Source organism: Rhinoderma darwinii, chromosome 1, assembly GCF_050947455.1.
Source record: "Rhinoderma darwinii isolate aRhiDar2 chromosome 1, aRhiDar2.hap1, whole genome shotgun sequence".
NCBI lineage: Eukaryota > Metazoa > Chordata > Amphibia > Anura > Rhinodermatidae > Rhinoderma > Rhinoderma darwinii.
The window spans coordinates 527,302,705-527,319,324 of NC_134687.1; the positions used below are offsets into that span (position 1 = coordinate 527,302,705).

General features: G+C 44.9%; 1 protein-coding gene across 16 annotated transcripts in view; it reads right to left on the reverse strand.

The window, feature by feature from the left end:
• PPIP5K2 (diphosphoinositol pentakisphosphate kinase 2) overlaps positions 1–16,220 on the reverse strand; it is a 133,107-nt gene extending 116,887 nt beyond the window's left edge. For 3 of the 16 annotated variants that reach the window (XM_075836912.1, XM_075836897.1, XM_075836904.1), the window contains exon 1: positions 15,457–16,086. The gene's annotated coding sequence lies outside the window, so the exon portion shown is untranslated. The other 13 variants (XM_075836884.1, XM_075836877.1, XM_075836825.1 and 10 more) reach the window with 10 other exon arrangements.
• Positions 16,221–16,620: the final 400 nt, after the last annotated feature.

Consider the following 16,620-nt stretch of genomic DNA (forward strand, 5'->3'; position numbering starts at 1 on the left):
CTCAAAGAATCCCATCTTTCTTAGGATCTTTCGTTCAACATCCAAGCCGTCAGACGAAGTTGAGGGATGTTCGGATGACAAACCTGCCCTTGAGATAGAAGATCCGGTACAGAAGGAAGAGGCCAGTAATTCCCTGCTGCCAGTTGTAGGAGAAGAGGGAACCAAGATCTTCTGGCCCAATGAGGAGTAATCATTATCACCTTGGCATTTTCTTCCTGAATCTTTGCCAACACCTTTGGTATCAGGGGAAAAAGGGGGAAAGGCATAAGGAAGGGTTCTCGGCCATACCCGAGATAGTGCATCTATTTCCCACGGATCATCCCTGTGAGAGAGGGAGTAAAACGCTGGTACTTGATGGTTCTCCTTTGAGACGAAGAGGTCTAGATCTGGTATCCCCCATTTTTTGGCAATCTGACTGAAAATGGAAGGATTTAATTTCCATTCTCCTTCGCTTAGAGACACTCTGCTGAGAAAATCCGCTGTTATATTTTCTTTTCCTCTTAAATGTAAGGCTGATATGGAGAGGATGTTTTTCTCTGCCCATATTAGTATTTGAGCTGCTACTTGGTACAGGACCTTGCTTCTGGTCCACCCACCCTGTTTGTTTAGGTATGCCACGGTGGTCACATTGTCTGATAGGATCTTTATATGTCTGCACTGCAGAGAAGATTGTAAAGCCTGAAGTGCCTCTTTCACTGCTGATCGCTCTCTCAGATTGGAGGATGCTCGTCCCATCAGAGGATTCCATAAGCCCTGAACCAGAGAAGAGGATGTGTGGGCTCTCCAGCCCCAACAACTGGCATCTGTCGTGACTACTAGTTGAGGGCTTGGTCTCCAAGGGACGAGCTGATATTAGGCACCAGTTTAGGGAGAACATTACCTCTGAAGGTAATTTGACTGTCCTGTCCAGAGAGGATTGGTTCTTGTCACACACAGAGAGGGGAAACCGCTGCAAGGGTCTTGAATGGGCTTGAGCACAGAGGACTGCTGGGATCGTTGAGGTTAGGAGGCCCAAGATCGTCATAACTTGTCGAATGGAGTGATAACTTCTTCTGCAAAAGAAAGACATTTTCAATGGGATGGAAATTTGTTTTTCTTCTGGAAGGTATGAGGACATTCTCAGCGAGTGTAGAATGACCCCTAGGAAACGCTTTTTCTGGTTTGGGAGGAGGTCCGATTTCCTGTCATTTATCAAACAACCTAGGGAGGAGAAAGTTTGAAGGACAAGTTTCAGATCCAGCAACAGTTGTGCAGCAGATAAGGAATTATCTGGACCCCGTTCAGATGGAGAAACCCTGTAACTTCCGCCATTACCTTTGTAAAAATTCTTGGTGCTGCACAGAGACCGAATGGGAGAGCTTGGAATTGAAAATAATTAATTGTATTGTTGAGAAATACGGCCGTCCTTCAGAAACATCTGAGATTCTGGGTGAATCGGAACGTGATATTAGGCGTTGGTTAAAACCAGTGTAACCATATGACAACCTGGAGATAGAAAGTTTACAGTGAATTTTATAGTCTCCATCTTGAATTTCTTGTGTATTAAATAATGGTTGAGGGCTTATAGATTAATTAAAGCTCTCGCTGAGCTATCTGTTTTTTCGTTGTTTTTTTTTTATTACAAGAAAAATAGGAGAATAGAACCCCTAACCTTCTTGGGATTTTGCCACCCCAGTGATGACATGTTTCTGAAGAAGGAGTAAAAAAATTTTTTCTAGAGATATCTCACTCTGTGGAAAGGTGATTCATAGATAGGAACCTTTGTGGAAAGAAGGAAAGCAATTCTAGCTGGTAGCTGTGATGAATTATGTTTAGAATCCAAGGAGAATGGGGTTTTTCTCCCAGGCTACTAAAAAATGTTTTAACCTTCCACCTATCGGACATCTGGCATCACTGTAGAAGGTGACGGGACGGATTGTCCCGGTTGAACAGGAAATTTTTTCCCTTGCCTCTACAAGGTTGAAACTTAGATGATTCCTGCTTCCTTTTATAATCCTGTCCTCCACCATAATGGTTATTTTTTTGGTTACGAAAGGATCTTCGTTGCTGAAAGAATTTCTGATCTACTGGGAACTTCTTTTTCTTTTCTGCCGCCTTTTCTAAGAGGTCATCTAATCCAGATCCACATAGACAGTCTCTTTCACAGGGAATGCCTATGAGCTTATTCTTAGAACGAGGATCCCTGGACCAGCTCCTTAACCAGGTGGACCTTCTTGCTGCATCAGATAATGCAGCAAATCTAGCTGACCGCTTAACTAAATCCGCTGAGGCATCTGCTAGGTAGTTGGCAGCTTTCTTCAACATGGGTAAGGATGAGGTGAGGTCTTCCCTGGGAGTACCAGCTGCAAGATGGGTTCCCAGTTGATCGATCCAGAGAGAAAGCGATCTCACTGTACAGGTAGCCGAGATCCCTGGCCTAAACTGGTAAATTGCTGTGGAAGCTTCACACGTTCTCTTTAGAAGAGCTTCCGCTTTCTTATCCACGGGGTCAGTAAACACATATCCTCAAACGGTAGTGAAGATTTCTTGAGGATACCAACTACAGGGGCATCTACTTTTGGAACTTTGTCCCAGAGTTCCGAATCTTTTTCAGCAAAGGGATATTTGCGTTTGAAGGTGTCGGAAACGGTTGTTCTCTTTTCAGGATCCTTCCATTCTTTAGATATCAGTTTCTTGACGTTCTTATGAACAGGAAACACTAGTTTTCGCCTTTCTCCCAGGCCCTGGAACATCTGATCCTGAATGGAGAAAGGTTCTCTAGTATCCTCAATATTCACGGTAGCCCGAATGGCTTTGAGAAGACACTATCTTCCATCAGACTGCAGGACATACCAGTAGTGTCATCTGATGAATCTGAGTCAATCTGGGACTGAATTTCTTCATCAGGGTCGGATGATAATACCAGAGCTGTAGAGGGTATAGAGGGTTGATGGCTGCTAGAAGTAGAGGGCCTGAGAGAACGAGCATCTAATTGAAGAGAAAGAGAAGAGATAACTTCCTCTTTAATAATAGATTTTAAACTATCCAGAAAAGACAGTGCTTCATCCACCACAAATTTCTGAATGCATTTTGAGCAGAATGCCTTCTTATAAGTTGAGGACAGTGACTTTTTACAGACTCCACATTTCTTAACCGGCCGCTTAGGCAGAGCAATTTCCTTAAATAAATAAATCACAAAAAAGTGTCATATTGTGGTAAACTAGGAGAAAGGAAGAAGTCACTAGCAAAACAGCTTCAGCCTCCAACCTAGCCAAAGGAGGGAGGGAGAAGTAACAAGGAGGAGGAGGGACATACCAGGCCAGAGGCAACCACAGGATCTGCAGACTTGCGGGGATCCACTACATCAGAGGGAACAGACATGGTGAGAAGACGCAGGCATACACTTACCAGCAGTCTTTAAAGTTTGAATTCCGGCGCCCAATTCGCTAGGCCCCGCAACCTGCCTGTTTCAGCCAATCTCCGCTCTCCTCCGGATCTCAGCGTCATGACACCGACGTACATGCGTGCACGTCGCCCCATGTGACTGGAAACACAGAGACCCAGAAAGAGAGGGACTCCCGGCCAAGAGAATCCCTGTCTACCGAGGCACTCGGTGCCTGATCCAGGTTCCCGCTAAGCAAGGAACCGGTCCCGGGGGCACCTCCAGTGGAGGACTTTCACAAAAGAGCGGGAGGGAAGCCCGTAAGCCACCCGCGGTCCCGCTCACTGCACCAGCCCTCTGGACCCCACCGAAGGTGGGAAGCGGGCAGAAACAAGGCTGGGCGAAAATCTCCATTCCTGCTCTTCCACAATGCAGGAGATGTCCATGCTTCCCTGAGGGACAGGAAACAACTGGATAAGGTATGGAGAAGGGGCCTTTCATCTCGGTGTCCATTGTGGCTTCCTGTCCCTTGAGAGGCGGGGAATCCTCCGAGTGCCCTTGTGGCGGTGCCAGGAAAAACGGCTATTCCGCTGCAAAAAACGCAACTTCTGGGATGACGTTTCATCCCATGTGATCGCTGCAGCAGATGTCATCCCAAGAGGCCGGGCTGCAGCGGGACATGTCTGCCATGGATACAGGCAAGTATGAAACTTTTTTTTTATGTGCAGTTTTCCGCATCGGACATTCCAGACAAAAAACTGCACTACAATTTGGTGCTGTTTTTCAGCTGGAATTCCCTGTGATGCCCAGGGCGGATACGCTGTGTACTTTTATGCAGCGTCTCCGACCCTGTGTGAACATAGCCTTTAAATGACCAAATACAACTAAAACAAAAGTGTGCCAATATGAACACTATTTCCATATGAAACTACAGCCAAAGGTTTGCATACATACCAACTACTCCATTAACCCCGTCATGCCCAGATCAAAGTTTAAAGGGGTTTTCCACGTTCTGATAACCTATCCACCGGATAGGTCATCTGTATATGATCAGTGCGGGTCTGACACCCGGACCCCGCACCGATCAGTTAATACGGCTGCCTACGGGCACCGGATGTTTTGAACGGTATGCAGTAGTTGGAGACCGGAAGCAGATGGCTCCGACCACCGCGTAGTGACCATTAGGCACAACTGCGGCTCTGCTCCTATTCTCTTGAATAGGAGCAGAGCTGCCGTACCGCAGCTCGGCTGCTATTCTTTGACCGCAACCATCTGCTTCCGGCAATATCGTCTAATGCCCGGAGGAAGCTGCAGCAGCTGATCGGTGCGGGGTCCAGGTGTCAGACCCGCACCAATCATTTACGGATGACCTATCCGGTGGATAGGTTGTCAGAACATGGCAAACACTTTAAACTTTTTTTGAATGATGCAGGAGTTGCACAACATGCATGAGAAGCTATGGCAATTTTCCCTGCAGTTGCTAATAGTTGAGGTAGTAGTAGACCAGCTCTCGGAGTGTATGAAGACATAACTGCCACAGAATCTCTCATACAGAGGTGTTTTGTTCCCATGGCAAATGACTGAAGCCTCCTCGCACTTCCCTCCTGCGTTATTACACATTGGCTCGGTGACCTCCTGCGTGTCAAAGTACTGCGTACATTCATGTGCTTATTGGCATCAGGTAGTTCCAGCTGCCATTTATTCATCTTGTATGTATTTCTATGTAACCAGTTTCAAAGCATACAAGTCAGCCGATGCTAGTCAAGTGCATATGAAAGACATTCCATTGTATGTGCTACTACAATTCAATTGCCAAAATGTTTTATTTAAAGGGGTACCAGATGAATAGGTCTCTGCTGTATTCGCTCATGTGGTAGAAAGAAATGTGTCTTGAGCATATTGCTTTCTCCGAGGCAGGAAGGCACTTTTACTACAGAGACATGCAGTAAAGCAGTTGCCCAAGAACAAGCAGACTGTAATAGGTAGTCAAGAACATTTGTTAACTACAGTTACGCTTGGTCGTGAGCAGCCATTTCCACTTAAGTATGTTCACATGTGGCAGATTTGTTGCGACTTAAAAACTGTTCCACGTAACTATTTATTTGGCTGCCAAAGAGTGGAAGGTGACGGCCAGGACCCAGTGCTGAATCAGGATTTCTCCCCAGCCAAAATACAATAGTTTCTAATGGAATACCAGACAACGAGGGGAGGAAGTAGTAGTTCTGGACTAACTATCAGAACACACATGGTTTTCCAAATAATGTATGTGCATGGCCTCAAGAGCTGGAATTGCTTATCTGCTGCACTTTCCTATACAGTTGAAAAAGGGTTATGCTGACGCATACCGGCCAGAGGTTTCTGTCTGGTGAATAGGGAGGCTTTTCCCTGTATATACATTAGGATAAGTGCACAGACGCTGTGTGTAGTCAGCCTAAGCAAGATAGACTGACACAGCTGCTTTATCACGGCAAATTTAAATCAATAAGCCAGAACGGACAGGGTAGATGTTTAACTTCTCACACAGAGGTGCTTTTCAGATCACACTACTCCCTCATTCCTAGTCACCGACACGCAGGATGTGGCTGACCCAAAGTACGTGTACGTTCAGGTTCTTCCAGCTGCCCCCTTCATCTTCTGTAGATCTGAATAACCAGCTTTGACTGCTAAGCATTATATAATAAACTGAAGTTTATTTTTGTAAAGTCTGTAATATACATATTATTGCAGACTTTTAGTTGCCACTCCAGAAGCCAATCATTATTTTTTTTTAGTGGTCAGGTAATAAAAAGTTTCATAGAAATCAATAGAAACAAAACCAAAGACAGGAACCAGCATTGTCTACTTGCTTACTGTGACATGTCCAGCCCTGTGATAAAGAAGACATTGCTCTCCTGACATGTCTGTTTTAGTGTAAACCTGTATTCTCCATGAAATAAAAATTCTGGAGTATCCTTTCTTAGGACTTTGCGTTACGCCAGTCCTCTGTTGTTCCTCCTAGAAATTTATGAATAAATTCACAACTGGGTGTTACCATATTCCTTGTGAAAGGAGCGCGTCCATATACAGTCTCACTATCAGCACGGATTACAGACTGACAATGTCCAATTCGCACATTGTCAATTTATTCATACATTTCTAGGAGTAATCGCAGAGGAACTGCACAACATAGAGGTCGAAGAAAAGATGCTCCAGAATTGCTATTTCATGGGGAATACAATTATTTACTAAAATATAGTCATGTCAGGATAAGTGACAAGTCCTCTTTAAGCCTTTTATGGCTATATCGAGTGTTATGTCATAAAAGTCAGACCGCTGATACTTTCACCAATCATGTTTTTATGGAACAGCTAGTAAACATACTCTAGAGTAGTGTTTCCCAAACTGGGGGTCGTGTGAAGACCGCCGGGGGGCCATGAGTCACTCACCGATGGCCCCATGGCCGGTCCCCCAGTGGTGGCATGTCCCGGTTTAACTGTATATACAGTTCAATCCAATGCTGGAGCAGGGAGCTCACGGCTTCTCACTCCAGCATTCACTATGTAATGCCAGCCGACAGGCGCGATGTAGTGACTTCATCGTGCCTGTCTGTGCCGAGTCACACACTGCACAGACCAGAGTAGCAGAAGGATAGTCTTTTTTTTATTAGGCGCTATGGGTGCACTATACTGGGTATGGGGGGGCAAATATCCTGTGTGTGGGGGGCATCTATAGGGGTATAATCCTGTGTGGGGAGGCAGCTATGGGGGCATTACCCTGTGTGGGGAGGCATCTATAGGGGCATTACCCTGTGTGGGGAGGCATCTATAGGGGCATTACCCTGTGTGGGGAGGCATCTATAGGGGCATTACCCTGTGTGGGGAGGCATCTATAGGGGCATTACCCTGTGTGGGGAGGCATCTATAGGGGCATTATCCTGCATGGGGGCAGCTATATGGGGGCATTATCCTGCGTGGGGGCAGCTATATGGGGGCATTATCCTGAGTGGGGGCGGCTATAAGGGGGCATTATCCTGAGTGGGGGCCACTAAGGAGTCATTATACTGTGTGGGGGGCCCACTCAGATGCATTTTACCCCCCTGTGCCAAATCCCTAGATATGCCTCTGATGGCCACTGATGGATGGGTCGTTTCACATGACCCACCATCAACGGTAATAGTCAAGCCTCAGCGACGCACAGCAGAGGGATACCTTGAATACTCCCCCACCCGCACAATTATAGTTGTTTTCGATGTTGCAGGGATTTATTTTTTGAATGGAGATAAGTACCAGCACCTGACTACGAATAATGTTGACATAAGTCAGATGAAATGGGGCTGAGTACGGTAATGGGGGGTCCCAAACAAACGTCCCAGACAAAAGTGGGTCCCGGCCTCAGAAAGTTTGGGAGCCACTGCTCTAGAGCTGCAGGTGAATCTATAGACAACCAGGCCTTCTATAAGTATGAAAATGAACGGACACCCACAATGGATATTAACACTTATCCATCACTTTTACCAGGACAAGTTTTAAAGAGGACTAGGTGATATAAGTTGAACTTGTTTACTTACCAAAATAGCACAGTCTCCCTGATTCCAGCCCTTTTTTCTTTCTGGACCCCCCTGCTCCAGAGATATGGTCCACTGTTGTGTTGGCTCACGGGTGGAGCTACCTTCCCTGCCTCTGACCAATCTGTGCGAGGCAGCTTGAGGATAGCTCACGCCCTGTTGGCTAAATACAGCAAGTTAGCAAAGAGGGAGCCAACACAACAGTGGACCATATCTCTGGGTGCACATTTCAATAGGTACTGTACATTGTACATAAGACTGAATTTAGTAAATATCATAAAAACATTTTTTTCCCACCACTTACAATTGACAGGAAGTGATGGGTGCTCTTTGGGGTAAGTTCACATGCAACAGATTTGTTGTAAAAATTTGAGAATCCGTTCCATACATCGGATTGTGGTTGTTTCTGCAGCAGGTGCATGGAATTCTGCAAACGCCATTCAGATGATTGGAACAGATTTGTAGTCGCAGATATTTCTGCAACGAACCTGCAGCGTGAACTTACTCTTTGTCTTAAACAGCTTATGTAACGTCTTATTCCACCCTTCCCAGTTTGAAACACATTTCACATGTGACCCGCACGATCAGAGCGCAGGAAGTGAGTAATATCTGGTTATTTCATTACACTTCATTGTACTACACATACTGGTTTTTGTTTTCAGAAGTAAACCTTTAAGAGAACCTTTCACCTGCCCATACATGTGCAGCTGAGTGCAGCATCTAATAGGCAAGGCTGCACAAACGCTGGGGCACTTTAAAAAAAATGTCCTACCCGCCTCCGTTATTTAGGTAACGGTGCCGTTATATTTGGCGCCCGATATTTAAATAACCCCCTGAACGGGCAAGGGGGCGTGTAACATCGCTGTGACACTGACCAATCAGCTACGGACAGTGCCACAGCAAGCGCTGGAGAGAGGGGAGCGTGTGCGCGTGCAGCTCGGAGCTGTGGGCAGGTGAAAATCGGGATGTACGATGCACCGAAACTTTGATACTGTTTTGATACCATGCACCCTCAAACAGCTCGATACCGTTATTTCATGTATTTCGATACTAAGCTGTGCGGCCGCACATCTTAGTATAGTAACACATGAATGTTGTTAGAGCGGGGCTGCAGCTCTGTTATATAGACATTGCCCCGCTCCTGAGTCCTGACAAGTGCGCAATGTCAGCGTGATGTGATGCAGCCGGCGCTGCACTAATGATTGCCGGCAATGAAGACCGAACATGGCAGGCGCACTGCAAAACACCCCCATGTTCTGTCTTCAGTGCCTGAACCGCCGCTCATTAGTGCACAACGGCCGCATCACCTCATGATGAGTTTTCACACTTAGGCCTTATTCACACGAACGTATAATACGTCCGTGCTACGCGCGTCATTTTCATGCGCGTCGCACTGACCTATGTTAATTAATGGGGCCGTACAGACTGTCAGTGAATTTCACGCAGCGTATGTGCGCTGCGTGAAACTCATGACATGTCCTATATTTGCCCGTGTTTCACACTGCACGCACCCATTGAAGTCAATGGGTGCATGCAAATCGCGCTCGGCCCACGGAAGCACTTCCGGGTGCCGCGTGTAATGCGCGCTACAGTAGTAAAAACTATGAATGACAACAGAAAAGCACCACGTGTTTTCTGTTTGTAAACATAAAAACAGAGTGTCATCATGATGCCGGCTGCGTGAAAATCACGCAGCCGCGCACCATATGCTGATGACACACGGACCTTTTGCGCGCGCAAAACGCACATGCTCGTGTGAATCCGGCCTTATTGTCAGGAGCAGGGTAATGGCTGTATTACACAGCCACAGCCCCGCTCTAATGGCGGAGATGAGAGAAACCTCTCATCTCCGCCGTTATTCCCCTGAATGCTGCGATCAAAGCAGACCGCAGCATTCAAGGGGTGAATGAGAAGGGGATGCCCCTTGGATCGCGTCACAGGAAATACCTGTGACGCGATTGAGGGACATACCATATATGGGCAGATAGCCCTGGGTCCATTGAAGGACCCCAGGGCTGTCTTACCATATTTCCTGTTATTAGGGCATACTTAGGTATGTCCTAACAACTGCCTGTGTACTATCCATACACAGACTAATGTACTGTTCTATAGACATATACCAGTACATTAAAGTTTAAAAATAAAAGTAAAAACAGGAAGTAATGTTAAATTTAAAAAAATACACATACACCTTTTTTAAAATAAACATTAAAATAAGTCTCAATACATAAAATATACACACATTCCGTATTGGCGCAGCCGTAATAACCTGCAGAACTATTTTTTTTGAGTCATTTATGATGTGTACGCTGTAAAAAAACAAACAAAAAAAAAAAATATACTTTCTTTCACTTATTTTGGGGCACGAGGTGTGATGAATTTAACCTCCACGTGCCTCACATTAACAGTAATTAACCCCATCATGTACCTTACACATTAACCCATCACGATTGAGAAACATGATGGGTTTAATAAGGGTATGTATGTGCACACGCAAACTCAAAAACGTATGAAAATAAGGAGCTTTTTCAAGGGATTTTCAGAGGTTTTTTAAGCAAAAATACTGATACTGATACACAAAGTATCAGTATCGAAGTCTAAATTCTGGTATCGTGACATCCCTAGGTGGAAGGTTCTCTTTAAGTTAGAGTCCACACAACTTCACAGTTTACATTAAAGGGGTTGTGCAGTCATAAGTAATTGATGGTATATCTTCAGGACAAAAAAGGATTAAAAGGATTAAAAAAAACGCACCACAGACCAATTTATGAACTTTTTTTGGCTTTTTTTTTATGCATGTGGAGATTTGTTCAGATCTTATCCACTTTGCTGCTACTGTATTACGCTGCAGATATTCCCCAATAATAATCTGCAGTATTTACGCTACGTGAACCCGGCCTTAATCTATACATAAACTAAAATATCGATATAATGTGGCCATACATTTTAAAGTACAACTAACATGACTTCCTTTGATCGATGGAACGAAGGTGCAGAAGCCGCCTGCTGAGCATTGTGCCCATTCAGCTTTATCAGTCTATAGGCACTACCAGGCTAACCTCAGCTCGCCCAGGACAGACCAAAACAACTGATCGGAGCAGAAGGGACAGCGCTTAAAAAGGCTCTGTCACCACATTATAAGTGGCCTATCTCCTACATAATGTGATCGGCGCTGTAATGTAGATAAGTGGTTTTTATTTTGAAAAACTATAATTTTTTAGCAAGTTATGAGCAATTTTAGACTTATGCTAATTACTTTCTTAATGCCCAACTGGGCGTTTTTTAACTTTTGACCAAGTGGGCGTTGTACAGAGGAGTGTATGACGCTGACCAGTCAGCGTCATACACTTCTCTCGATTCATACTCAGCACAGCGTGATCTCGCGAGATCAGGCCGTGCTGTCACATACACCCACATTAACTTTACTGAAGTATCTGGAGAGTGATTAGACATCACCTCCAGCCAGGACACAATGTCTATTCACACTCCCGACACTTCGGTAAAGTTTTTGTGGGACTTAATCACACAGCACAGCTGTGCTGTCATTTACAGCGTGATCTCCTGAGATCAGGCAGTGCTGTGATTAAGTCCCACACAAACTTTACCGAAGTGTCAGGAGTGTGAATAGACATTGCGTCCTGGCTGGAGGTGATGTCTATTCACTCTCAAGAGACTTCAATAAAGTTAATATTGGTGTATGTGACAGCACACGCTGTGCTGAGTACAAATGGACATGAATGGAGAAGTGTATGACGCTGATTGGTCACTGATTGGTCAGCGTCATACACTTTCTTGCATTAAGAAACAAAATTAGCATAAATCTAAAATTGTTTATAACTTGCTAAAAAATTATCGTTTTTCAAAATAAAAACCACTGCTGTTATCTACATTACAGCGCCAATCAGATTATGTAGGAGATAGCGCACTTATAATCTGGTGACAGAACCTCTTTAAAGAAGCCCTCAAGGAAATTATTTTATCTTTTACCGGATGTACTTTACAAATGCAAGCAAAGGTAGTGCAGGTTATCCTCTACGGGCTTGTCCACACGTTGCGGAATTGCTGCTAATTTTCCGTCCGGAATTGCGGATGGAAACGACGCAGCAGAATACAGTAGAAGCACAGTGGGTGAGATTTAACAAATCTCATCCACACGCTGCGTAAAAATTCTGACCAGAAATTGACCTGCGGTGCATATTTTCGTACCGCAGCATGTCAATTCCTGCTGTGGAAAGTGGACTGAATGGTTGCGTTTTTCAGAGGAGATTTCACCATCTTCCAGAATTGAGAAAAATGCCGCAAAATACTCACCATTTTCTGCAGTAAAAAGGTACGTTTTTTCCTCAGCAGAATGTCTCCTATTTTCAACGGAATTGCTGCAGAAATTTTCTGCGGCGCTTCCGTAACGTGTGGACAAGCCCCTGCTGCGTACTGTATTGCCAAATTATCAGCTCCGTTACAGCATTATATCACCCGCCCGGCACTATGACTATCCAGTGTCTTCGGTGTGGACCAGCAGCGAGTTTCTCTATGCATTCCTATGGGACTCACATTCAGGGTAAGTTCACACGTAGCGTAAATACCGCGGATTTCCTGGCGGAAAATGTACAACGTAATACAGTAGCAGCAGAGTGGATGAGATTTGAAATTATTTATACACACACTGCATAAATGATAAGCGGATAAAACACTCAGAAATTGACCTGCAGTGCGTTTTTTTAATCCGCAGCATGTCAATTGAATTTGGGTAACGGCTGCTTTTTCGTTGCGGGTTTCCCCATTGAAATCAATTCAACAAACAGCAGATGTTGCGATTTTTGCAGTGGAAAAGCTGCGATCCCCAAAAAAATGCAACTCAGGAAAAAAAAAAAAGTCTTATACTTACCCAGAATTCTGTGCTTTCTCGTTCAGGCCCGCCTCCTGGAATGACATTTCATCCTACGTGATCGCTGCAGCCAATCACAGGCTGCAGCAGTCACATGGAATGAAACGTCACCCCAGGGCTGCAAAACGTCAGGACGGTGGAGATACACGTCACCATTGTATGCATATCCAGATTTTATTTTTATTTTTTTTTCATTGCAGGATTTCTTCAACAGACGTGCTAGGTGAAAAACCACACCAACATTTGGCGCAGTTTTTCATCTGGAGTTCCCTGCGAGCAACAGGGCGGATATGCTGTGTAAATTTACTCAGTGTATCTGCCCTGTGTGAACTTACCCCCATAGGAATAATTTTATGTTTAAAGGGATATTCACATCTAAGGGTATGTTCACATGGCATATGTTTGAGGCAGAAAAATACGAGGCCGATTTCAAGAGGAAACAGCCTCTGAATCCAGGTGTTTTTTGGAGAGAATTCTCAGATCATTTTTGGTGTTTGCACCGTTTTTTGAGGCGTGTTTTTTAAAGTGATTTTTTTTGTACTGGGAATGGAAAATCAGTTTTAAAAAAAAAACACCTCAATAAGTGACATGCCATTTCGTTTTACGAGGCATATTTTTTACGCAGTGTATTTGAATTCAGAGGCGTAAAAATACACTGTAGTTCAGATAAGGCGTATTTCCCTTGGAATTTATTGGGAGCGGTTTCTAGGCGTAATGGAAGTTTATTTTGAGGGGTATTATGAGGCGTTTTATGCCCTGAAATACGCCTGTTATTTGCCTGTGTGAACATACTCTAAGGCCTCATGCACACGTCCGTGCAGTATTTACGGGCAGCGGAGTGTCATCCGCATTTGCGGACCATGCTCACAGTAAGGCTATGTGCACACGAGAACTGTCTTTTACGTCTGACGTAAAAGCTCCTCCTCGCATTATGCGAGGCGTCTTTGACGCCCGTAATCTTGAGCTGCTCTTCATTGACTTCAATGAAGAACGGCTCAAATTACGCTGCAAAGAAGTGTCCTGCACTTCTTTGCCGAGGCAGTCAATTTACGCGTCATCGTTTGACAGCTGTCAAACGACGACGCATAAATGACAGGTCGTCTGCACAATACGTCGGCAAACCCATTCAAATGAATGGGCAGATGTTTGCCGAAGTATTGGAGCCCTATTTTCACACGTAAAACGAGGCATAATACGCCTCGTTTACGCCTGAAAATAGGTTGTGTGAACCCAGCCTAATAAGTATAGGAGCATGGTTCGCAAATACAAAAAATAGCACATGTCAGGATATGCCATACATGTCTGATAGATGCAGGTCCCACCCTGGTGAGGTGGAGAATCAATGGAAAGGTGTCCGCACATGTTCAAAGATCTCAATTGATACCAATGGGAGTTATGGAAACAGCTGAGCAAGCAGGGCGGGGATCGGGTGGCACCTGCTCTGGACAAAGGTGCAGGTACCAGAGGTGTGACCGCATCTATTAGACATTTACCGGATACCCTGTGAATAAGCCATAAATGTCTTAGATAGGAGTGATGCTTTAAGACCTACCACCGATTTTGTAGCCAGTCTTTGGACCTGTTCTATAAACTCTATATTTAATTTGCCAACGAGAACACAATATAAAACTACTGAAAAATACCTAGAAACAAAAGTGCTGCACGTGAGACTGTTGTGGCAGATGGCAGCGGCACTGACACAAGCGCAGGACTCTTCTAATTTGTGACATGTCTGTTTTAGTAAATATTTGTATTGGCCCTGAAACGACAATTCTGGAACATATTTCCTTAGAACTCTACGTTGGTCCGCTCCTCTGCTATTCCTCCTAGAAATAGATGAACAAATTGAGAACAGTGTTACCAGTTGGGGGTGTGTCCTTACACACACACACTGTCCAATCAGTGATAAGTGTCATACTGCAAGGACACACCCCTTATACAAGGGGAATGGTAAAACACAGTTGTGAGTTTAGTTATAAATTTCTAGGAAGAATAACAGAGGAATGGCACAATGTAGGGCTCTAAGAAAACATGCTCCAGAAATGTTATTTCATGGGGAATACAAGTATTTACTAAAAACAGAATGTCGAGAGGTGATGGGTCCTCTTTAAATTGAACTTTATTAGGGAATTAGAGAACTAGCAATTCCATAAAACATAATAAGGAACTCACCATACATATGCAGGAGGGAAAGCTATTGTACTACATAGGGGTCAGCAACCTTCGGCACTCCTGCTGTTGTGAAACTACAACTCCCAGTATGTCCTGACAGGGGTAGACTGTCAGGGCATGCTGGGAGTTGTAGTTCTACAACAGCTGGAGTGCCGAAGATGATAAAGGGAGCATTTCCTATAGTAACATTATATTGAGAGATTTATACAACTGTCCACAATACATAAGTGGGACTTTACATGTGACTTTTCTTCCTCACTAGATATACAGGATTTCCTTCTAGGTACTAGAGGAATGGAGTCGGGTCAGGTAGAAATCCCCTAGTAATGGCAGTGAAGATGCCTCAAGTGCAGGGTAAAGACGTGACACACACTGCAGTGCCTCATACCTCCTCCTCCTCCCTTGCAGGTTTTCATAATCACTGACAGGAATGTAACAAAAAGCGGAACGTCCGGTTGCATACAAAGCCCGCAGTCAATAATCCGCCAGTCTCACCTCCTCTCCGGCTTATGGCCCATCCATGCCCCGGACCGCTTGCCTGCAGCATGCACAGGCTCTCCTCATTGATGCACCAGCCACAAACTTCCGTCCCCTTACAAGCCAGCTAGTGACTGAGAGACGGAGGGGCGGGGAGAACACACGCCTCTGCTGGGGGATTTTAGGTCGCGTTGGAAACACTGCACATGCTGTTACTGCTCGTTTGGATTTTATGGTATTTTGATCCCTTGGGCGCCCCGTAGAACACCATGCCCACCATAAAAATGGCGACGTGAGTACGGCTTCGCAACACGCTTATTGATTTCAGGCAGGAATGTGAAGCCGGGGAGGGGGGACTGCAGAGCTGGTCGTTATTGTCACGTGACCGCCTATAAACCGCTCCACTCTAGCTGCATCTACCGTGGATAATGGGCCGAGGATTTGCTATGTGGTTAACCTGGAGGCTGATTATTTAGGGCTTAATTTAGAGGGGGACTTGTGACTTAAGGGTTAACGTGGATGTAAGGCTGGCGATTTAATAGGTAATATGTATTGGCTGACTATAGAGGTTCATGTCGAAGGGGGCTTGGCGGTTAACCCCTAAAAGTGGCTATCCCAGAATAAAGATAATCACCTATCCACAAAATAGGTGATAATTGTCACTGGGGACCCGACCGATCGCGAGAACGGGGTCCTGAACCCCCAGGGCCGCCTCACTACAAAGCCCCCAGCGAGGAGGAGCTTGAATGGAGCCACGGTCAATGTCTATGGGACTGATAAAAAGCGTCAGCTCTGTACTTGTCTGTTGCCGTCATTCCCATAGACTTTATACGCAGCAGCAGCAGCAGCAGCAGCGCAGGATCAACCACAGCTCTATTCAATGTTCTCCTCACTGCAGTAAAGGAGGACAGGCTGTTTTTGACCCTGTTCTCTCGATCGGTGGGGCCCCCAGTGATTAAACAACGATTACCTATCTTGGGGATTGTTTTTTTTTTATTCTGGTAAAACGCTTTTAAAGGGAAGGTGTCACAGAATTATTTTTTTTAAATATATATGTTATTGCTTTTAGTATGTCATTAAATTACATTTTATTTATTTGTGTTTTTGTGTTGTACTTTTTTCTTTCTTTTACTTCTCTATGGGGGCTGCCATTTTTTTTCATCTCTGTATGTGTCGATTAAC